The sequence below is a fragment of the Chenopodium quinoa genome, unplaced genomic scaffold (genome assembly GCF_001683475.1).
Source record: "Chenopodium quinoa cultivar QQ74 unplaced genomic scaffold, ASM168347v1, whole genome shotgun sequence".
Taxonomy (NCBI): domain Eukaryota; kingdom Viridiplantae; phylum Streptophyta; class Magnoliopsida; order Caryophyllales; family Amaranthaceae; genus Chenopodium; species Chenopodium quinoa.
The window spans coordinates 7352123-7370644 of NW_018742390.1; positions in this window are offsets into that span (position 1 = coordinate 7352123).

Sequence of the window (18522 nt, forward strand, 5' to 3'; positions counted from 1 at the left end):
TTGCCGTGACACGGGACATTCAGTGTCTTTTCCGCGTAAACCCTTGACGCGTTTTCTATCCCGTTTTCTGAAAATTTCCCGCGTCACTCCAAAAATGTACCGTGACACGAAAAGTGTGCCGTCTGACGGTGGGAATTCCCGTGTCACGGTACAGTTTGTCGTGTCACGGGATACTTTTTTAGGGTTTTTATCATTTTAGGGTTCCGTGTGCTCCCTCAGCACATTTTCCCTATAAATACCCCCTCATTTATGATGTACGGGGCATCAATTAACTCTCTGATTTATTTTTCTCTCTTTTATGCTTTAGCCTAAAACACTAGCCTACCCTTCTTATTTCAAAATTCCTTCTTCAAGTGCTCAAAGGAGTCCATACTTTACTCGTGGTATTGTCCTTAAGCCAAGACGTGAAAGGTAGAACTGTTTGAGGGTGCGGCCCCAAAATCAACTTTACTTTATTTAATTTAATTTAATCATCGCTTTATTATTTCCTTGAAGTTACTAACTCGTTTATTATTTTGTAGTTGCAAACAAACATAATCAAAGTAAGAATCACGTTCCTTTTATTTCTATTATTTTTCTAACGATTTTATGTTGTTGGAATTGTGATTGAATTGCTTCCAATATTAATGTTAATTCTATTATATTTATTGATCACCATATTGCATTTTTAAAGGGAATATGTAATTGAAAATCATGCCTAATAAGATAATTTGGACAACCGGTTTAGGTTCCTTTTTAATCTTGTTAATTAATTCAAGTGATCACCAAATATTTTAGAATTATGTGTGCATTAATATTCAACCAATTTAGTTAAATAATAGTTTGGAGCGAATTGAATATTTTGTTTGTATGCCTTTGAGATCACAGGAATGCTTTTCAATATAAGAATCGAGTAGAGGCCAATACGGGCGAATGTGACTCCATGACTCACTTCGTACCATCATCCCCGATCCTCCTTTCGTGGTTCCGAACCATATGGAGTTAGTAATCTCATGGATTATGAATGGGGTGTAACCTTCACGGGTCAATCGTTGTTGCCTTCGTTGTCCCTTTATCGTGGTTGCCTTTTATGATCCGTGAACTGTTTACAAGTTCCTTAAAAACTTGTTGGCGGCTCCCTACTTTATTTGTCCCTAATCGTTGTCCCTAATCGTAATGTCAATTCCCACTTCCTATGAGTGTCGAGCATATTCACAACATGCTTTTAACGTAGGCGCACTTTGAGCGACTCCTACAATTTTGCGACTCCACTGGGGAGGATTCTTGATTATCTATCGATTTGAGTAATCGGTATTTAATTAAGATGAGTGGATGAGACTTGAAAGATTCTTGAAAAAATATTCCTGTGATTAATTTGGCATTTTTGCATCTTCATAGACATTTTAACATCGCATTCAGGTCTGTCCCGTAGAAAAAATTGGATAACTTGGTTGCGCGCGAAGGAAAACAGGGCACCAGTCAGATCTTCTGACTGCCGCGCCACGGCAAAATCTGCCGTGTCACGGTATAGTGTACCGTCTGACGGTGCACAATATCGTGACACGGGAATTTTTTCCGTGTCACGGCAGTCCTAAAATCAGTCTGGTGGCTTATTTTCTTTCCTCACGGTCGACTTCCTTCGATTTTTCTGAAAAAACGTATGTGTTCTACATGCGTCTTAGCCCCGGGGGATTTAAGCTCTATCGACCCAACAACGCTCATGGCAATAAGGGTTCATCCGAGATTTTAAATCCACCCAAACCATGGAGTCGAGTTCGATTTCATCACGAACTCGCGGAGCCGCCCGTTGGCATACACCCTCAAGGGAGGCTGCCTTGCTAACGCGTCCAAACTTTTAACCATGGTACCCTTTTGAAACCCAAAGCTTGACCAATAGTTGAACATAGATCTTGACTCTAGGTTGCGAACTTTTTTTTTACATCATCGTGCTTAAATGCTATGTGGTTTTTTGGTGCTAACCTTCATGTGTTTACTCTTTTGTTTAACCCATGACCGAGGGTTTTTATTCTCACATAGTAATTAGTATGGACCTAAAATCTGGAAAAATCACAAAACTGACCTGGAACTACGCACCGTGTCACGACAGGTTCTGCTGCGCCACGGTGAACAGTGCCGTGACACGGGGCTGTCTACCGTCTGACGGTAGGCTGCACCGTGTCACGCCAGTCTGCACCGTGACACGGTGCCCAGGAAAGTGTCATGTCAGCCTTTTTTCGATTTTTGTGCGAATGCTGTGTCCAGTATGGTGCCATGTCTACCTATACGGTTAAAACACGCGTCTATAACCTCACTTAATCACTCACATATCGTGTTCACACACTTTTTTTTTTTTCTTTTTTAAGTCGTGCACCACTTTTTGACCGTATTTTAGGGAAGTCTTGGTTTTGCGTCTTTTTTTTTCGGAGTAAGTCGGATGGTATCCTCCCATATGTTTTTTTTTTAAAAAAAATAAACAAGTAGAGTTTCAAAATTATAGATTCTTAATAAAAAAAAAAATTTTAAAAAAATTGTAGATTTTTTTTTATTCTTTTTAATCCGGATGGGTTCAGGTTAAGTTTGGTCATTAAAGGTGTGTTTGTTTCGGTGTCACAGCACTTGGTCATGAAGTAGGGGTAGATTGTTATGGTTCGATTCCATACCTCAACAACCTTTGATACCAAAGAGGCGTACAAGGAAACCACCTCAATCATATCCACAAGATCCATCTCCAGTCTACTTTCAACCAATGGCCACTAAGGAAGATATCGAGAACCTCAACAGGACAATTGAAAGATTGTCTGACATGATGCAAACACTCACCACTAGAGTCAACACGGTAGAACAAGACAATCAAAACAATGTCACTACTGCTGCAATGGACAAGATTAAGGAGCAGATGAGCAAGATTTCTGAAGAGTTCACTTATGTGGAACAGCCTGTCACCTCTTCGTCCATAAGAGACAAGCTTCCTGAGAAGTTTTCCACTGCTGACATTCCCAAATTCAAGCCTACTGATAATCCGCTTTTCCATTTGAAGGCTTTTTCTGCAACTATGGCTCTTAAGGGAGTAGATGTGACACTTTTCCCTATGGTGTTCCCTCTTTCCTTAGAGCATGCCTGTCAACAGTGGTTCCATTCTTTGGAATCCAAACATGTCGCGACCTGGGAGGATGTTGTTGAAAGCTTTATGAATCGTTACAAGTGTAACATCCAGGCCAAGACTTCTGAACGTGAACTCTCCATTCTCAAACAGAAAGAGAATGAAGGCTTCACCACTTACTTAAGCAGGTGGGGGGAAACAGTTGCGCTCCTGGTGGATCCCCCCAAGGAGAAAGAAATGGTTCGCTTGTTCATTTCCAATCTGACTCATAAGTACAAGAAACACTTGAAGTTTCTGCCTCTAAGTACCTTTGAAGCTGTATACGATATTGGAATCAATATCGAGGATGAACTAATGAAGTCTGTTGGTAGCAACAATAATAACAACACTTGGAAAAACAAGAAGAACGACACTCCTTCTTCTTCGTCTTCTAAGCCCAATAATGCTACCAACAGTATCAATATCAATGATGTGCTGGCCCTTAATGCTCCTCCTCAAAGATTCCAAAGGCAAAGGAGGGTTTACACGCCTTTGGGAATGACTTATGATGCTGCTTATGATCGTTTGCATGGTCAAGGACTGATTATGCCAATCGGACCATTTCCAGAACCTCGGCCAGAGAATAGGACCGCTAGCTATGACCCCAATGCTTATTGCAAGTTTCATCAAGGCAAGGGTCATAACACTGAGAAGTGTTGGAGGCTGAAGGATGCAATCCAAGACCTAATCGATGCTAATCAACTTCCCGTCCCTCCAGGGGGCAAGAAGCCTAACATTCAAACAGGTCCTCTTTCTGATGCTTTGGCTATCATGGAAGATGAAGTCTCCTTTGATCCGTCGATACTCATTCAACCTGTGAATGAACCTCTGCCAGAAGTTGTATTTATCTCAAGTACTGAAGAAGTGGATGGGATTTGGGATAGTGATGATGAAGACGTCTATCTCAAGGATATAGCCTGTTCATCTCTTGGCACAAGTGAAGATATTTGGGGGGACTTTGAGGTCAAGGTTCTCACCAGAAGTGGACGGTTGCAACAACCTAATCCACCTCCACCTCCTCCACAATCACATCCGATAGTTGATCCCATCGACCCTGTGAACAACGATGTGGTCAAACAACTGCAAAAGACCAAGGTGGAGATGAATGTATGGAAGCTTTTGGCCACTTCCCACGAGCATCGAAAGGCTGTGATGAATGCTCTGGTGAAGATAGGAGTTGATGATGACATGAATCCTCAAGGACTGGTCAACTTTCTCACTACTGAATTGCCAAGTACTAGCAATCTGATTTCGTTTTCTGATAAGGATCTGCCCCCGGAAGGGGACCAACATAATAAGGCCTTACACCTCTGAGCCTGGTGATAATGGCTCTGCAATCAATGTGTGCCCACTCAGTACTGCAAAGAAGTTGGGTATAAAGAATGAAGAACTGACTCCCTCCACTCAAGGGATTCGCGCTTATGATAATACTCGCCGTCAAGCCGTGGGTACTATCATACTGAATATAACTACTGGGGCCATTGAACGTCGCACCAAATTTCAAGTGGTGGACATTAAGGCCTCTTTCAATCTGTTGTTAAAACGCCCTTGGCTTCATGAGCTAAAGGCGATTCCATCATCGCTGCACCAGAAAGTGAAAGCCATAGTTGGAGGGGTTCCGATTACTATTGATGCTTCTCCTATGCGCATTCAAGTTATTGATACTCCTATCGTCCATTTTGAACATGACGAAGAAGATGAAGATCTTTGGGGGTTTTCACTAGATGATGTTCTCATGATTGAAGAGGAGGAAAAGTGCCATCTCAACTTCGATCCCTATTCAAACACCAATATCAATGCCATTCTGAAGAAGCAAGGTCATTTCCCTGGAATGACCCTTGGACTCAAGAAGAAAATGGTTGGATCTTGGGGCCATCCTGGTGCACTCAAGAAGGATACTTTTGGCTTGGGATTCAAGCCAACAAAAGAGGATGTGAAACAAGCGTTATTGAAGATGAAGTCTTGCAATAATGCTCGAATCATGAAGACGGAAATGGCCATGGATCCATATTCGTTCACCCTCAATGGCCAGTACATCAAAGAAGGGGAAGACTTCCCATGCAATGAATTCCCTGAACCATTCGTCCATGATGGGATCCGTGAGCCAGGATTCGAGATGTTCCTCGATTGTGTCTTTGTTGATGAAGATGAAGAACTTTTCACAACCGAGAAGCCAGCTAGCCCGAGTTCTGATGATCTAGGAATCAACCTCGTTTTTGGATTGGAGAAGAAGGAGTTTAAGCCGGTCCGCAATTATAACTCCGAGCTAGTTCAAGCTGTCATAGCAAACAATTATTTTGACCCTTCCGAGTTAATCGTCCAAGCTGACAACATTTCAAGGGGATGGCGCAAGACATTGAGGATCACTAAGCCAAGTGGAGAGAAGTTGGAAATAACCTCTGGCGAGGGTCCTATGTTTGATGAGTCTGAGTCGTCTGGGTCCGAGTCCGAATCTGAGTCTAAGTCTGTAGACGAATCCTTAGAGTCTGAGGCCGACCCTCTTTCTGCTATAGAGTTTAACCCTAAGTCTCTTGTTGAGTCCCCTCTTTTTAGTCCTAATAATTCCGGTGAGGTCGCAGCCGACCTTGCCTCTCTTGATGTATTAGCCAATGAATTCAATAAAATGAGTACCTTTGCTTACGATGCGAGTCATTCCCCTAACCCAGAAATCTCTTATGCATAGCCATCACGGGAGAACTCCACAAGAGAACTGCAATGGGAAGAATCTCTTATGCATAGCCAAGAAAGAAGCACATAAAACCATGGAAAACCTGCATGCCGGTATATGTGGAACACACATGAATGCAAAGATGTTAGTCCAAAAGATTCAACGACAAGGTTACTATTGGACTACCACGGAGAGAGATTGTCACGAATACGTCAGGAAATGTACGAAGTGTCAAGTCTACGCAAATTTACAGCATGTTCCACCTTCGCTTCTCTACACATATACTTCTCCATGGCCTTTCTCCACTTGGGGCATCGACATCATTGGAAAAATAACACCACCCGGACAAGGGGGGCATGAATTCATTCTCGTAGCAATCGACTATTTCACCAAATGGGTCGAAGCTGCCTCATATGCTAAACTGACGGCGAAACATGTAGCTCAATTCATTGAGAAAAATATCATATGCCGCTATGGGGTACCACATGAGATGATCAGTGATAATGGAACACATTTCCAAGCCGAATGCGCGGAATTATTACAGAAATATCATATCAAGCATAACAGATCATCACCTTATAGACCACAAACAAATGGTGCAGTCGAATCGGCCAAAAAAAATGTGAAAACTATCATCGAAAAGATGACAGAAAATTACAAGGATTGGCCAAGTAAGCTACATTTCGCCCTTTGGGTTTATCGAACCTCTGTTCGTACATCAACGGGGGCTACCCCTTTCTCTTTGGTCTATGGAGTTGAAGTTGTACAACCAATCGAACTCGAAAGTCCTTCTCTTCGAATCGCATTGGAAAGCCAACTAGATGAAGTCGACTGGATTAGAGCAAGATACGATGAACTGGTCTTACTTGATGAAAAACGCTTGGCAGCTTTGCATCATGTCCAAACTTACCAACAGCGTATGGTACGATATTTTAATAAAAAAGTCAGGACCAGGAACATCAAAGAGGGTGACCTAGTGCTTAAGGCGCTTCGTAAAAATGTGTTAGATCCAAGAGGAAAATTCAGACCGAATTGGTCAGGCCCGTACATTGTTAAAGCCATCTTGTCTGGCGGAGCGGCACAATTGGTAGGCATGGACGGTAATGGTTTCCACAATTTAACCAACTTGGATCAACTCAAGAAATTCTATGCCTAGTTGCATGGGTTCATGACCCAATAGAGCTACGTTTGGCCTGATTCCTTTTTAGGATACGTAGGCAACCCCTCAAGGGGGTCCGACCACTTTAAAAAATAAAAATCCTCCCTCTGTTGATCAAATATGCGCGTCAGTTCAGCATTGCGTCACGACAAAAAAAAAGGGGGGGGTTCTGCCGCGACATGGGACATTCCACCGTGTCACGGTACAGTTCACCGTGGCGCGGTGGACCTGAGTGCAAAAAAAAAAAAAAAAAAAAGGAATTGCCGTGACGCGGGAATTTGTAACGTGTCACGGGATTTTTCACCGTGACATGGTGGAATTTTTGGTTTTTCGTTTTTTGCGCAACTGCGAATTCATTGTTCGTTCGAGGTTTTTTTATTTTCGTTCTTCCATTGCGTCCGACTCCTTGACTCGGATAAATAAATAATAAATAAAAGTAATTGTAATTTTTTTTATTTTTAAGGCTGAAATAAATATGCTGTTATTATTGATATAAATGCGACTACAATTATTGGCATCATATGCCTCATTTTAAATAAAAATTATAAATCATAAAAAGCAAAGCACTGTTGATCTAATCTCTCTTCACTTTAGGAACATCCTTCTCTTGGTCAATTAGGTCGGCCTTCAACATTAATGTGTCTTTTGTAGCCCGAATCGTCACACCCCTAGTCGAACTTTCACCCCTTTCACCTTTCTTGAATTTTTTCGGTTGTTTCTCCCTATAGACCATCTTTTCTTTACCTTTCCCTTTCACATAATTCTTCTTTCTTGGCATTATAGGAGTCTTAAACTCAATCCCTTGTGTTCTCGGACCTAGACGATCTTTAGGAGGGGTTTTCTTATTTCCAAGACGACTCTTCACATCAGACTTGCGTGATCCGAATCTTTCCCTCCTACTTCTAGGGTTCAACCATGCTTTTTATGCACTAGATAATGGAGGAGGAGCTTGGTCACTTGTAGAAACGGTCCACAAAGGTCTTCCAATCCAATAAGTCTCGTACTTGTGAACGTTACTTTCATGCAACGATACTTCACGAGGACTATCGTTATAGCGTGGAACTACTTGTTCAAGTCCATACTGTCGCATCAGTCGAGAAGGACAATAAAAGGTCAGTTTTGAGATACTAGGAACACGACAATATGGAGTATCATTCGTGCCAACCATCTTAGTAAGCCTCTACCAAGGCACTACCCAACGAATGGAAAATTCCCTCTTTGCAAAGAAATTTTTCCAATCTTCATACGACATGTTCGCAGAGTAATTCTTTTTCCTGCGGACTAGGTCGTTAGGGCCATATTTTTCAACACCGTCGGGGGCTTCAAATAATTCTAAACGCTCCATCAACCAAATCTACAAAAAAAAAAAAAAAAAAATTGCAGATTCCCGTGACACGGCTGTTTTCACCGTGTCACGGCAGACACCCACCATGACACGGTGCCTGTTTTGTGTCACGGGGGCTACTCGAAGCGTATTTTTACCTGCAGCAGTACCAACGAGCCCTTCCTGATGGCTTTCCGGTCAGCTTTTGCTTCGTAAGGCCACGAAATGTTTCTCCAAGGCACGTCGGCATAGGAGATCTTCCAGATTCAACATGTTCAAGCACGGACGCTAGACAAGCATGTCCTACCTTACCGTTTGCAAATAAAAGCTTGCTAAACATGCAAAAAAATATATGCCCTTCTACGATATACATGATAAGACTCAGAGATAGGGCGATTAAAATATAAATTTGCAAGTTTTTCTAAGTCACCTCATTACCACACACAATTCTATTTAAATCTGGATCTGTTAGATTCAGATGGCGTTCAAAATCTTGGTAATAATATTCACGTAGGGTAGGCATGGCAATAAGATTTCTAGCAGGAAATCCAAAGATTGCACCGAATTCCTCCGACAGGGGACAAATTTCATCATAATCAAATTTAAAACAGTGTGTTTCTGGACTCCAATAATCTAATGCTGCCCTAAGAAAATCATGTTCAATAGCTACATGTCGCAGGGCTAGCAAACCCCTGACATGAAATAATTCTAACTCTCTTTTTTCAGCATTGGTCAAAGAATAAGACCAGTCGCGCAATGTATTATCAAAATTCTGAGACATGATTATTGAAATATGGAATTCTAAATTATTTTGTGTTTCGTAATTATGCATATCATGAATAAACTGGTCTTATTTTATAGCAAAGCGCTCGAAACTGTCCAGAAATTATCTTTTCATACGCGTAAAACACACCGCTGAGTAATACGCGTACCGTGACACGGGGAGTCCCACCGTGTCACGGGAACTTTTGCCGCGACACGGCATGTTCTGCTGTGACACGGTGCATAGTGCCGTGTCACGACACCTCACGCGTTTTCTTTTTTCATCTTTTCCCGTATCTATCCGGATTTTTTATAGTATTTTATCTTCACCGTTTATTTTTCAGTTTTCTAAGAGTTTTATTTTTAATAAAATTCTCAACTTTTTTTATCTCTATTATTATTATTTTTATTATCCTTATTTTATTTATTTATTTATTCATCACTTTAATATTATATTTCTTTATCATTTTATTTATTTTTTGCTTGTCTTTTTATTTCTTTTTCTTTTGGGGAAGGTCGGTACCCTCCATTACTCCACTTAATTTTTTTGTCGTGTCATTAATAAATACACGATCATACACAATGAGTCTCAAGCACACACTAAACACAATAATAAATACATAAACTATGAATAATGTACAAAAGAGTCATAATAAATAAACATGTCAAGTGTCATCATAGTATGTACAAATAAAAACCCTCGATCAAAAGTCTCTAGAGCCAAAATCAGTATCATCTCCACCCTACGAATATGGGAACGGTGAGCCAAAGAGTCCCTCCATCATCCGAGCACGGGGAGTAGTGTCCCTACTAGTCCCTGTGACCCCAGCAGTAGTCAAACTCAAGGCAGGACCCGTCCAGCCGGAAAACGGTGTAGACTGGCTCAAAGACACGGGAATCGTCGGTGAAGGCATCGTCCCATACATCGGAACTGAGAACAAGCCCGACACCGGTGGAGGAATCCCGGACAATGGAGCTGAAAATGAACCAGGATCCAAGGGAGTCAAAACAGACCCAAGCTCGGGCTGTGGAGGCTGTAAAAACGACTGCCGCAGCCCCTGACTCTGGCCCGGAAAGCGCTGGGAAGACTGAGGCTGCTGCCACTGAGCCTCCTGAAACGGCTGAGTAACCTAAGGCTCTCGCTGAGAATGAGAACGCCGGTGAATCTCAGGAGATCATCTACCATGACCAAGATCCTCCTCGTCCGAGCCCCTATGCCTCAAGCGCGAGCGGGACCTCCGTCGCTCCTGAAAGATACAAATCAAAAGGTGTCAACAACGCAAAATAAAACAAATGGTAGAAGTAAAAAAAATGAATGATACCTCAAGAACATCGCTAGAGCTCCGACAACTCACACCACGCCGAAGCTTGATGATGAAATACTTTAGGGCGTCAACCAGCTTCATGAGTCCTATCATCTCCGGGTGGTTAGGATGAGGATAAAAAAAAGAAAAGTCAGTAACAAGCAGTGTTAAAAGGATGAATAATGCATCAAAAAACTTACCGACTCAAAGACCTCGGGCAGAGACTCCTGCGCCTATTTGTAACCCTCTAGCGCGTCAGCAATATGGTCCTCGGTGATACTAATCGGCCCTGGATAGCGGACAGATTGAGGCGGAATCTCGATCCTCCCCACAGGGCGAATAGTCGTCTGAAAATATGATCGAATAATCAAGTTATTCGACTATTTAAAACAGAGACTAGTAACAAAGATCCTCAAAAGAAATCATACCTCAGGAAGACAGGGTGGAGGAGCCAGAGAGGGAAGCAAGTCCTGCGCATAATCACCCTCCATGTGCATAAGCTCCTGCCATGGAAAAGTATAGCGTTCTCCCCTGTTTATCAACTCCCTAATCAAGCGTGAGTCCAACATCGACTCTGGTGGAGATGAGGGCACCACAAAACAATCGCCGCTATGCTGACGAACGACACGCTTCCCTAAATACCAGACAAAGCGTCCGGTACCAACCAAAATGGTGCGGTGCGCTGAAAGACGCAAGGCCTCAGGAAAATCAATCATCCCGGCCTAAGGACGATACTGGACATCAATGGCAGCCTGAAAAACGTAAAAAGTTGGCGTGAAACAACGGAAACAACGTCAGAGGGAAAATAACAGGCAACAAAACTAAGTCTTACGCCAACAGAAGAGGTGCCTTGGCGTAGCAGCCCACGCAGCATAGGGACATACTCCACCCGCGACTCTCCTCGATCACGCCAGCTGGCCCCGACAGGGAAATCATGGACCGCTCCATGACGCCAGCGAGGAGCCAAGCCTGGGAAATACTCGTAGAACCATAGTTGCAATGAAAAGTAATCTTTAGCACATGAGTCGAACAAGTTAAAGTGAAACAAAAGGGGAAAAGATCATCACCTCTACGACTCTCCACAGACCATAGACGGTGATGGGAGACTCGTCATTCAGCTGCCGACAGCCATGACGCAGTGATAAGAGAAGATCGGCGTATCCAAGGCTGGCCCAGCTATAGGATCCTATCTCATGGATCCTGACCAAAGAGGGGAGGTAGCAAAGGAGTAAGCGTGAATTCTTATCAGGAGAAAGGGTCATGACGATCAGAATTAGGATGAAGATCCGAACCCGCTGCTCAGCCGATGTATCCTCCATGTCGAAGCCACGAGCTAAAACTGAAGCCAGCTCCGATCGCCCGCTCCTAGGACCACCTCGAGACACTGGTCGGGTCCTGATATGCTGAACGATCGGACCTAACAAATCAGCTGCCTCAGCCGATCCCCAAGACAGATCAGACATCTGAGCTACAGCCCGCTCGGTGAAGCGCAACCCGCTAATCATACTGAAGTCTAGAGGGGTCACCATCATCTCCCCCCAAGCAAAATGAAAAGTGTTGGTAGTATCCCAAAAATACTCCAACAATGCGCGAACGACCGTCGCACCACAACCCCGGGGGCTGCGAAACCCTAAAACTGCCGTATAGAAATCTACTAAACCAGCCGATTCCCACAGGGCGTTCGTAGCAGGATCCCTCGTAATGATCTGGTGAAGTCGAGGAATCAAATCGCCGGCTCCAGAACCGTGGTGGCGAAGCGTGCCGTCGACTATGTCGGAGAGTGGGCGATGAGAAACATGGTTTTCATGGCAGAAAACCAACTGGTCTGGAGTCCACGGAGGTGGAACCCACCTACCTCTACTCGTAGAAGCCCGAGGCTCGGACTCTAAGGCATCGTCGTCCATACCCTCAGGAATAGTGAGAGTGTCCTCCTGAAAAGCCTGACGCCGGCCCTGGGTAGAAAGATCGCGATCCCGTCGCCTAGGCATGCTATTATAAAGATCTAATTGCTTAGCATCATTTCCTAAGACATTTAATTCAAGTTGCATTTTTATAAAAATAAAGATCTAAATACTTAGCATCATTTCCTAAGTTATTTTGTTATTTATCAAATTATACGCTAAATTTTTACCTCCAGGCTAAAAATTGGAAAAATTATGGTATTTAGTTTCTCCATGACAAACTAATACTACAGTTCTCCTAGCCGCATGATACTATGTTCTCCATGACAATATAGTACATACGCAAAATATGTTTCGAAGTTACACAAAAACAATGAATCAACACATCATGAAATATTTCACAAGGTTTACCACCATTTTTTCACCATTTCAAGTGCAAAGAAGTAACATGAACATCATTTCACAAAAATAGTACCCAAAAATGGTGATTTGCTCAATTCTCCATCAAATCATGCAATTTTTGTCTCAAATTTCTCACAAACACACATACATACATATACAAGTAAAATTATGGCAAGAATTTCAACATAAAACCTCAAAATCAAAAATCCCCAAATTGATTTTTAAGGGTTTTTTTTTTATGAAATTACTAATTTGAAGCAAATTTGAGACACAAATTAAGAAGAACTTACATAGATCCTTGTAGAGGTTCGAAAATGAGGAGTATGGCAAAAATTTGGAGAAAATTCGGTGGAAAATCGAGAACCAAAAGCTCGAAAAAAAATCCAGCAACCCAACAGACCGCCGCGACACGGTCAGATAACGCCGTGACACGGTGAGTCTGTCCCGTGTCATGGTGAGCCTGAAAAGACACGGAGCTCCGACGACTCCGACGACAACTTCAGGCGAAGCAACAGTAGTAAGTAGCAACGAACAACAACAACAACAAGTCGCAGAAAAAAAAATAAAAAAAAAAGAGAGAGAGGAAGCAAACCGCCGAGACACGGTGGTGAACGCCGGCCGACGGGAAATGACACCGAGCGCCGGTGAGAAGAAGCAGAGACACGGAAAACAGAGCAAAAGAAATTTTTTTTCGAGTTTTTAGGTGAAAATCAGACGAGAAAGAGAATGAGCCAAAATGAGAAAAATGTTGATATTTAAAACCAAAAAATCCCGTGCAACGGACCCCGTTCCCACGTAACGGTTTGATTTTGTGTGGTGCACAAGCTTTGACTGGTCAAAGATGCTTTTTGACCGTTTTTCAGCCACTTGATTCCCGCGCCACGGGATCCCCTTGCCGTGTCACGAGAAGCAGCTCCGCGTGACTGGGATCTGTACCGTGTCACGGGAATATTTTTTCGTGACACGGTGGCTTTGCACAATTATTTGCGAATATTCCTGACATTTTGACTAAGGTTGCATGATTTTTTGCATAAATTGGACAGTTATTTTTCACTTGAATTACCCGGAAAATTGTAATTGATACTTAAAGGGGACTAAAATTACCATTTTACCCCTAGCAAGCATCAAAGTCTATTTTTCGGCATTTTAAGCACCTAATATGGTCGGATAATCGACTTAAAGGTGTGAATAATCTGCGGCCCATGTTCGGGGATAATCGAACCATCATATGCTTACAAATTTCAGTAATTGTCGGCTTTCCTCAAGCATGGAAAGCGTTATCGGTGGATTTTTCTTCAAGTATAGAAAACCGCCAAGTCGGCTTTCCTCAAGCATGGAAAGCGTTATCGGTGGATTTTTCTTCAAGTATAGTAAACCGCCAAGTCGGCTTTCCTCAAGCATGGAAAGCGTTGTCGGTGGATTTGTCTTCAAGTATAGATTACCGCCAAATTCCTTTGTCGGCTTTCCTCAAGCATGGAAAGCGTTATCGGTGGATTTTTCTTCAAGTATAGAAAACCGCCAAATTCCTTTGTTGGCTTTCCTCAGGCATGGAAAGAGTTATCGGTGGATTTTTCTTCAAGTATAGAAAACCGCCAAATTCCTTTGTCGGCTTTCCTCAAGCATGGAAAGCGTTATCGGTGGATTTTTCTTCAAGTATAGAAAACCGCCAAATTCCTTTGTCAGCTTTCCTCAGGCATGGAAAGCGTTATCGGTGGATTTTTCTTCAAGTATAGAAAACCGCCAAATTCCTTTGTCGGCTTTCCTCAAGCATGGAAGGCATTATCGGTGGATTTATTCAAGCAAAGAATGACACCAAATTCGTTTGTCGACTTTCCTCAGGCATGGAAAGTATTATCCGGTAGCTTTCTTCAAGCTTAGGAAGCTACCAAGCTCTTCAATCGGCTTTCCTCAAGTATGGAAAGCGTTTTAACAAATGTCACTCGGTGGATTCCTTCAAGCTTAGGAAGCTGCCAAATTCGTTTGTCACCAATACACTGGTGCCAGATATGTATTCTATCCCTTTACTCTTTTATCTGTGGAATTAACATTTTTCTGCAGGTATCGGCGAATACAGAGTGATTTAGGATCGCAGAACGTCTTAAATCATTCTCCGTCCCTATCGGCTACTTTGACTATCGTTTTCAAAACTGACGTTTCTACAAACTCAGTCAAAGTGGGGGCTTCTGTAGACATCTAAAAATGTCTCCCGAAAACCAAACCCGGTGATGAACAACCTTTCACCGCCACTATTGGTCGGGTTTAGTATTTAATCCCGAGAGTGCTTAAAAAATCGTATTTGATTAAATTCATACTTTTGAACTGTCCATGGATTAGTCTTGTTGTTTGGTAAAAGCATGGTTTTAATTTCAGCCTAAACTTATTATTTAATTTTAGCCCAAACCTTTTTTATTTTATTGTTTTATTATTTAATTTTGGCCCAAACCTTTTATTTATTTTTATTTAATTATTTTCTTATTTTAGCCCAAATAATAATAAGTCAGAAAAGGCCCGAAATTATCAATCGGCACTTAAAATGCCGAATGAAATTAGGGTTAAAAATGTATTTAGACGAAAAAATAGGCTGGAAATTCCCGCGCCACGGCAGGTACCCACCGTGTCACGGGAATCCTTCCCGTCTGACGGTGGGATTTCCCGTGACACGAGAAGTTTGCCGTGACACGGGACATTCAGTGTCTTTTCCGCGTAAACCCTTGACGCGTTTTCTATCCCGTTTTCTGAAAATTTCCCGCGTCACTCCAAAAATGTACCGTGACACGAAAAGTGTGCCGTCTGACGGTGGGAATTCCCATGTCACGGTACAGTTTGTCGTGTCACGAGATACTTTTTTAGGGTTTTTATCATTTTAGGGTTCCGTGTGCTCCCTCAGCACATTTTCCCTATAAATACCCCCTCATTTATGATGTACGGGGCATCAATTAACTCTCTGATTTATTTTTCTCTCTTTTATGCTTTAGCCTAAAACACTAGCCTACCTTTCTTATTTCAAAATTCCTTCTTAAGTGCTCAAAGGAGTCCATACTTTACTCGTGGTTCTGTCCTTAAGCCAAGACGTGAAAGGTAGAACTGTTTGAGGGTGCGGCCCCAAAATCAACTTTACTTTATTTAATTTAATTTAATCATCATTTTATTATTTCCTTGAAGTTACTAACTCGTTTATTATTTTGTCGTTGCAAACAAACAGAATCAAAGTAAGAATCACGTTCCTTTTATTTCTATTATTTTTCTAACGATTTTATGTTGTTGGAATTGTGATTGAATTGCTTCCAATATTAATGTTTATTCTATTATATTTATTGATCACCATATTGCATTTTTAAAGGGAATATGTAATTGAAAATCACGCCTAATAAGATAATTTGGACAACCGGTTTAGGTTCCTTTTTAATCTTGTTAATTAATTCAAGTGATCACCAAATATTTTAGAATTATGTGTGCATTAATATTCAACCAATTTAGTTAAATAATAGTTTGGAGCGAATTGAATATTTTGTTTGTATGCCTTTGAGATCACAGGAATGCTTTTCAATATAAGAATCGAGTAGAGGCCAATACGGGCGAATGTGACTCCATGACTCACTTCGTACCATCATCCCCGATCCTCCTTTCGTGGTTCCGAACCATATGGAGTTAGTAATCTCATGGATTATGAATGGGGTGTAACCTTCACGGGTCAATCGTTGTTGCCTTCGTTGTCCCTTTATCGTGGTTGCCTTTTATGATCCGTGAACTGTTTACAAGTTCCTTAAAAACTTGTTGGCGGCTCCCTACTTTATTTGTCCCTAATCGTTGTCCCTAATCGTAATGTCAATTCCCACTTCCTATGAGTTCCGAGCATATACACAACATGCTTCTAACGTAGGCGCACTTCGAGCGACTCCTACACCAAGTTTTTGGTTTTTTTGTGGTGTTATTTTCTAAAATATGCTAGTTTTAACTTGCAAAAAAAAAAAACGTTTAATCCAAATGTCTTAATACATGCTTCAAAAAACAGTTTTACATGATTAATTTGCAATTATACATTATACATACACGATTTGCTATTAAGTGTCTTCGGTTCCAAACAAACTAAATCCGACATAATCCAATCTAAATCCAAATCCTCATTAATTTTTTATTGGAATTAAAATCTTGATTTGATCCAAATTAATGATTTAGGTCTTGTTTAGTTCAACTTGTTTTTACTTATTATATGAAAAATAAGCTAAGATCATATCAGATCAGATTAGAAAAAATAAGTTCAGATCAGGACAGATAAGAAAAAATAAGTTCAGATTAGATCATCGTTTTATGTGCAATTTTTTATCGCTAAATATCTTCAATTTTGTAATAAAAAAATTATGAAAAACTACATATAAATAAAATACACATTATTACAAATCTAAGATCCCATTTGATACATTTTTTCCTTATAGTTTATCGTACATTTAAGTTTAAATTTTCGTCAAATTAGACAATAAGATTAGACGAGATCAAATAAGATCAGATCAGATTAGATCATACCAGATCAAATTAAATCAAATCAGATCAGATTAGAGCAGCCCGGATCAAATTAGATCAAACCAGATCAGATTGCCCAAATCAGATAAATTCAGATAATCGATAATAAGGTGAATTAAACAGGGTCTTGATTTAAATTGATATGAACTATAATGTGCCTGTGTTAATGCACAGATTATAATTAAGGATAAGATTAAAAAAATATAAAGTATATAGATGCATATAGTATTTGATAAATTCAAAAATAATAACAATAAAAAAAAATTGCCCGAAATAATCCCACCTTTGGGGCGTCCGCTAAAAATAATCCCACCTTTGGATTATTTTTTAATAATCCGACCTTTAATGTCAAGCTTCTTCAAATGGTCCCAAGTGACTTGTAACCGATTGAGTAGGTTATTTTTTTTTAAAAAAAAAAGTTTAATTTACACTTGTCGCCACTTGATTGGTCAAAAATTAAAAAAAAAAACAAAAAAAAAAACCACCACCTACCTTAGCCACACCACTTCAGCCACCAGCATCCTCACCACCACCATCAACCAAACCCAAACCCAAAATCTAGAACCACCATCTCACCTAGAACCGAAACCACTGCCAACTGACCGCATTGACCGGAATCCCACCCCAGCCAACCCAACCTCAAAACCACTTTAATCAATTCCCCATAAACCCAAGACCATTTGAAAACAAACCAAACCAAATCTTAGGAAACGATTGGAGAGCTCAATGCGGACGAAATCAAGCGCATTTGAGGTCAGCGCAGCCATAATCGGAGGATGAGGGAGGTCGGTGCGGCCAGAATTGGGGGATGGAGGAGGTTGGCGAGGCCGAAATTGAGGGATGGGGATGGGGGAGGTCAGCGAGTCCGGCATCGGGGGCAGGGGTTGTTAGTGAGACTGACATCGGAGGACAGGGGAGGTTAGCTCGGCCAGATTCGAGGACAAGGGAGTTCGGCACAGCCGACAGTACAGTGGTAGGGGTGGTCGGCGCGGCAGGGTTGGTGGTATGGCTGGTGGGTAGTTTTTAAATTTAATCAATTGTTTTTTTTTTAACTTTTTTCTTTTAATTTTTTTATTTTTTTGGACCAATTAGGCGCCGACACGTGTCAAGTAACTTGCTATAACAAGTTAATTGACCGGTTGGGACCATTTAAAGAAAATTGTTATTAAAGGTCGGATTATTAAAAAATAACACAAAGGTGGGATTATTTTTAGCGGGCGTCCCAAAGGTGGGATTATTCCCGGCAATTTTTCCAAAAAAAAAAATTAAAGTCATTAAATATTATGCTGATGAATCTAAGTCTTCAATTAGATTGTCCACGCATCTAAATATTATGCTGAATAAATCTGAGTTTTCAATTAGATTG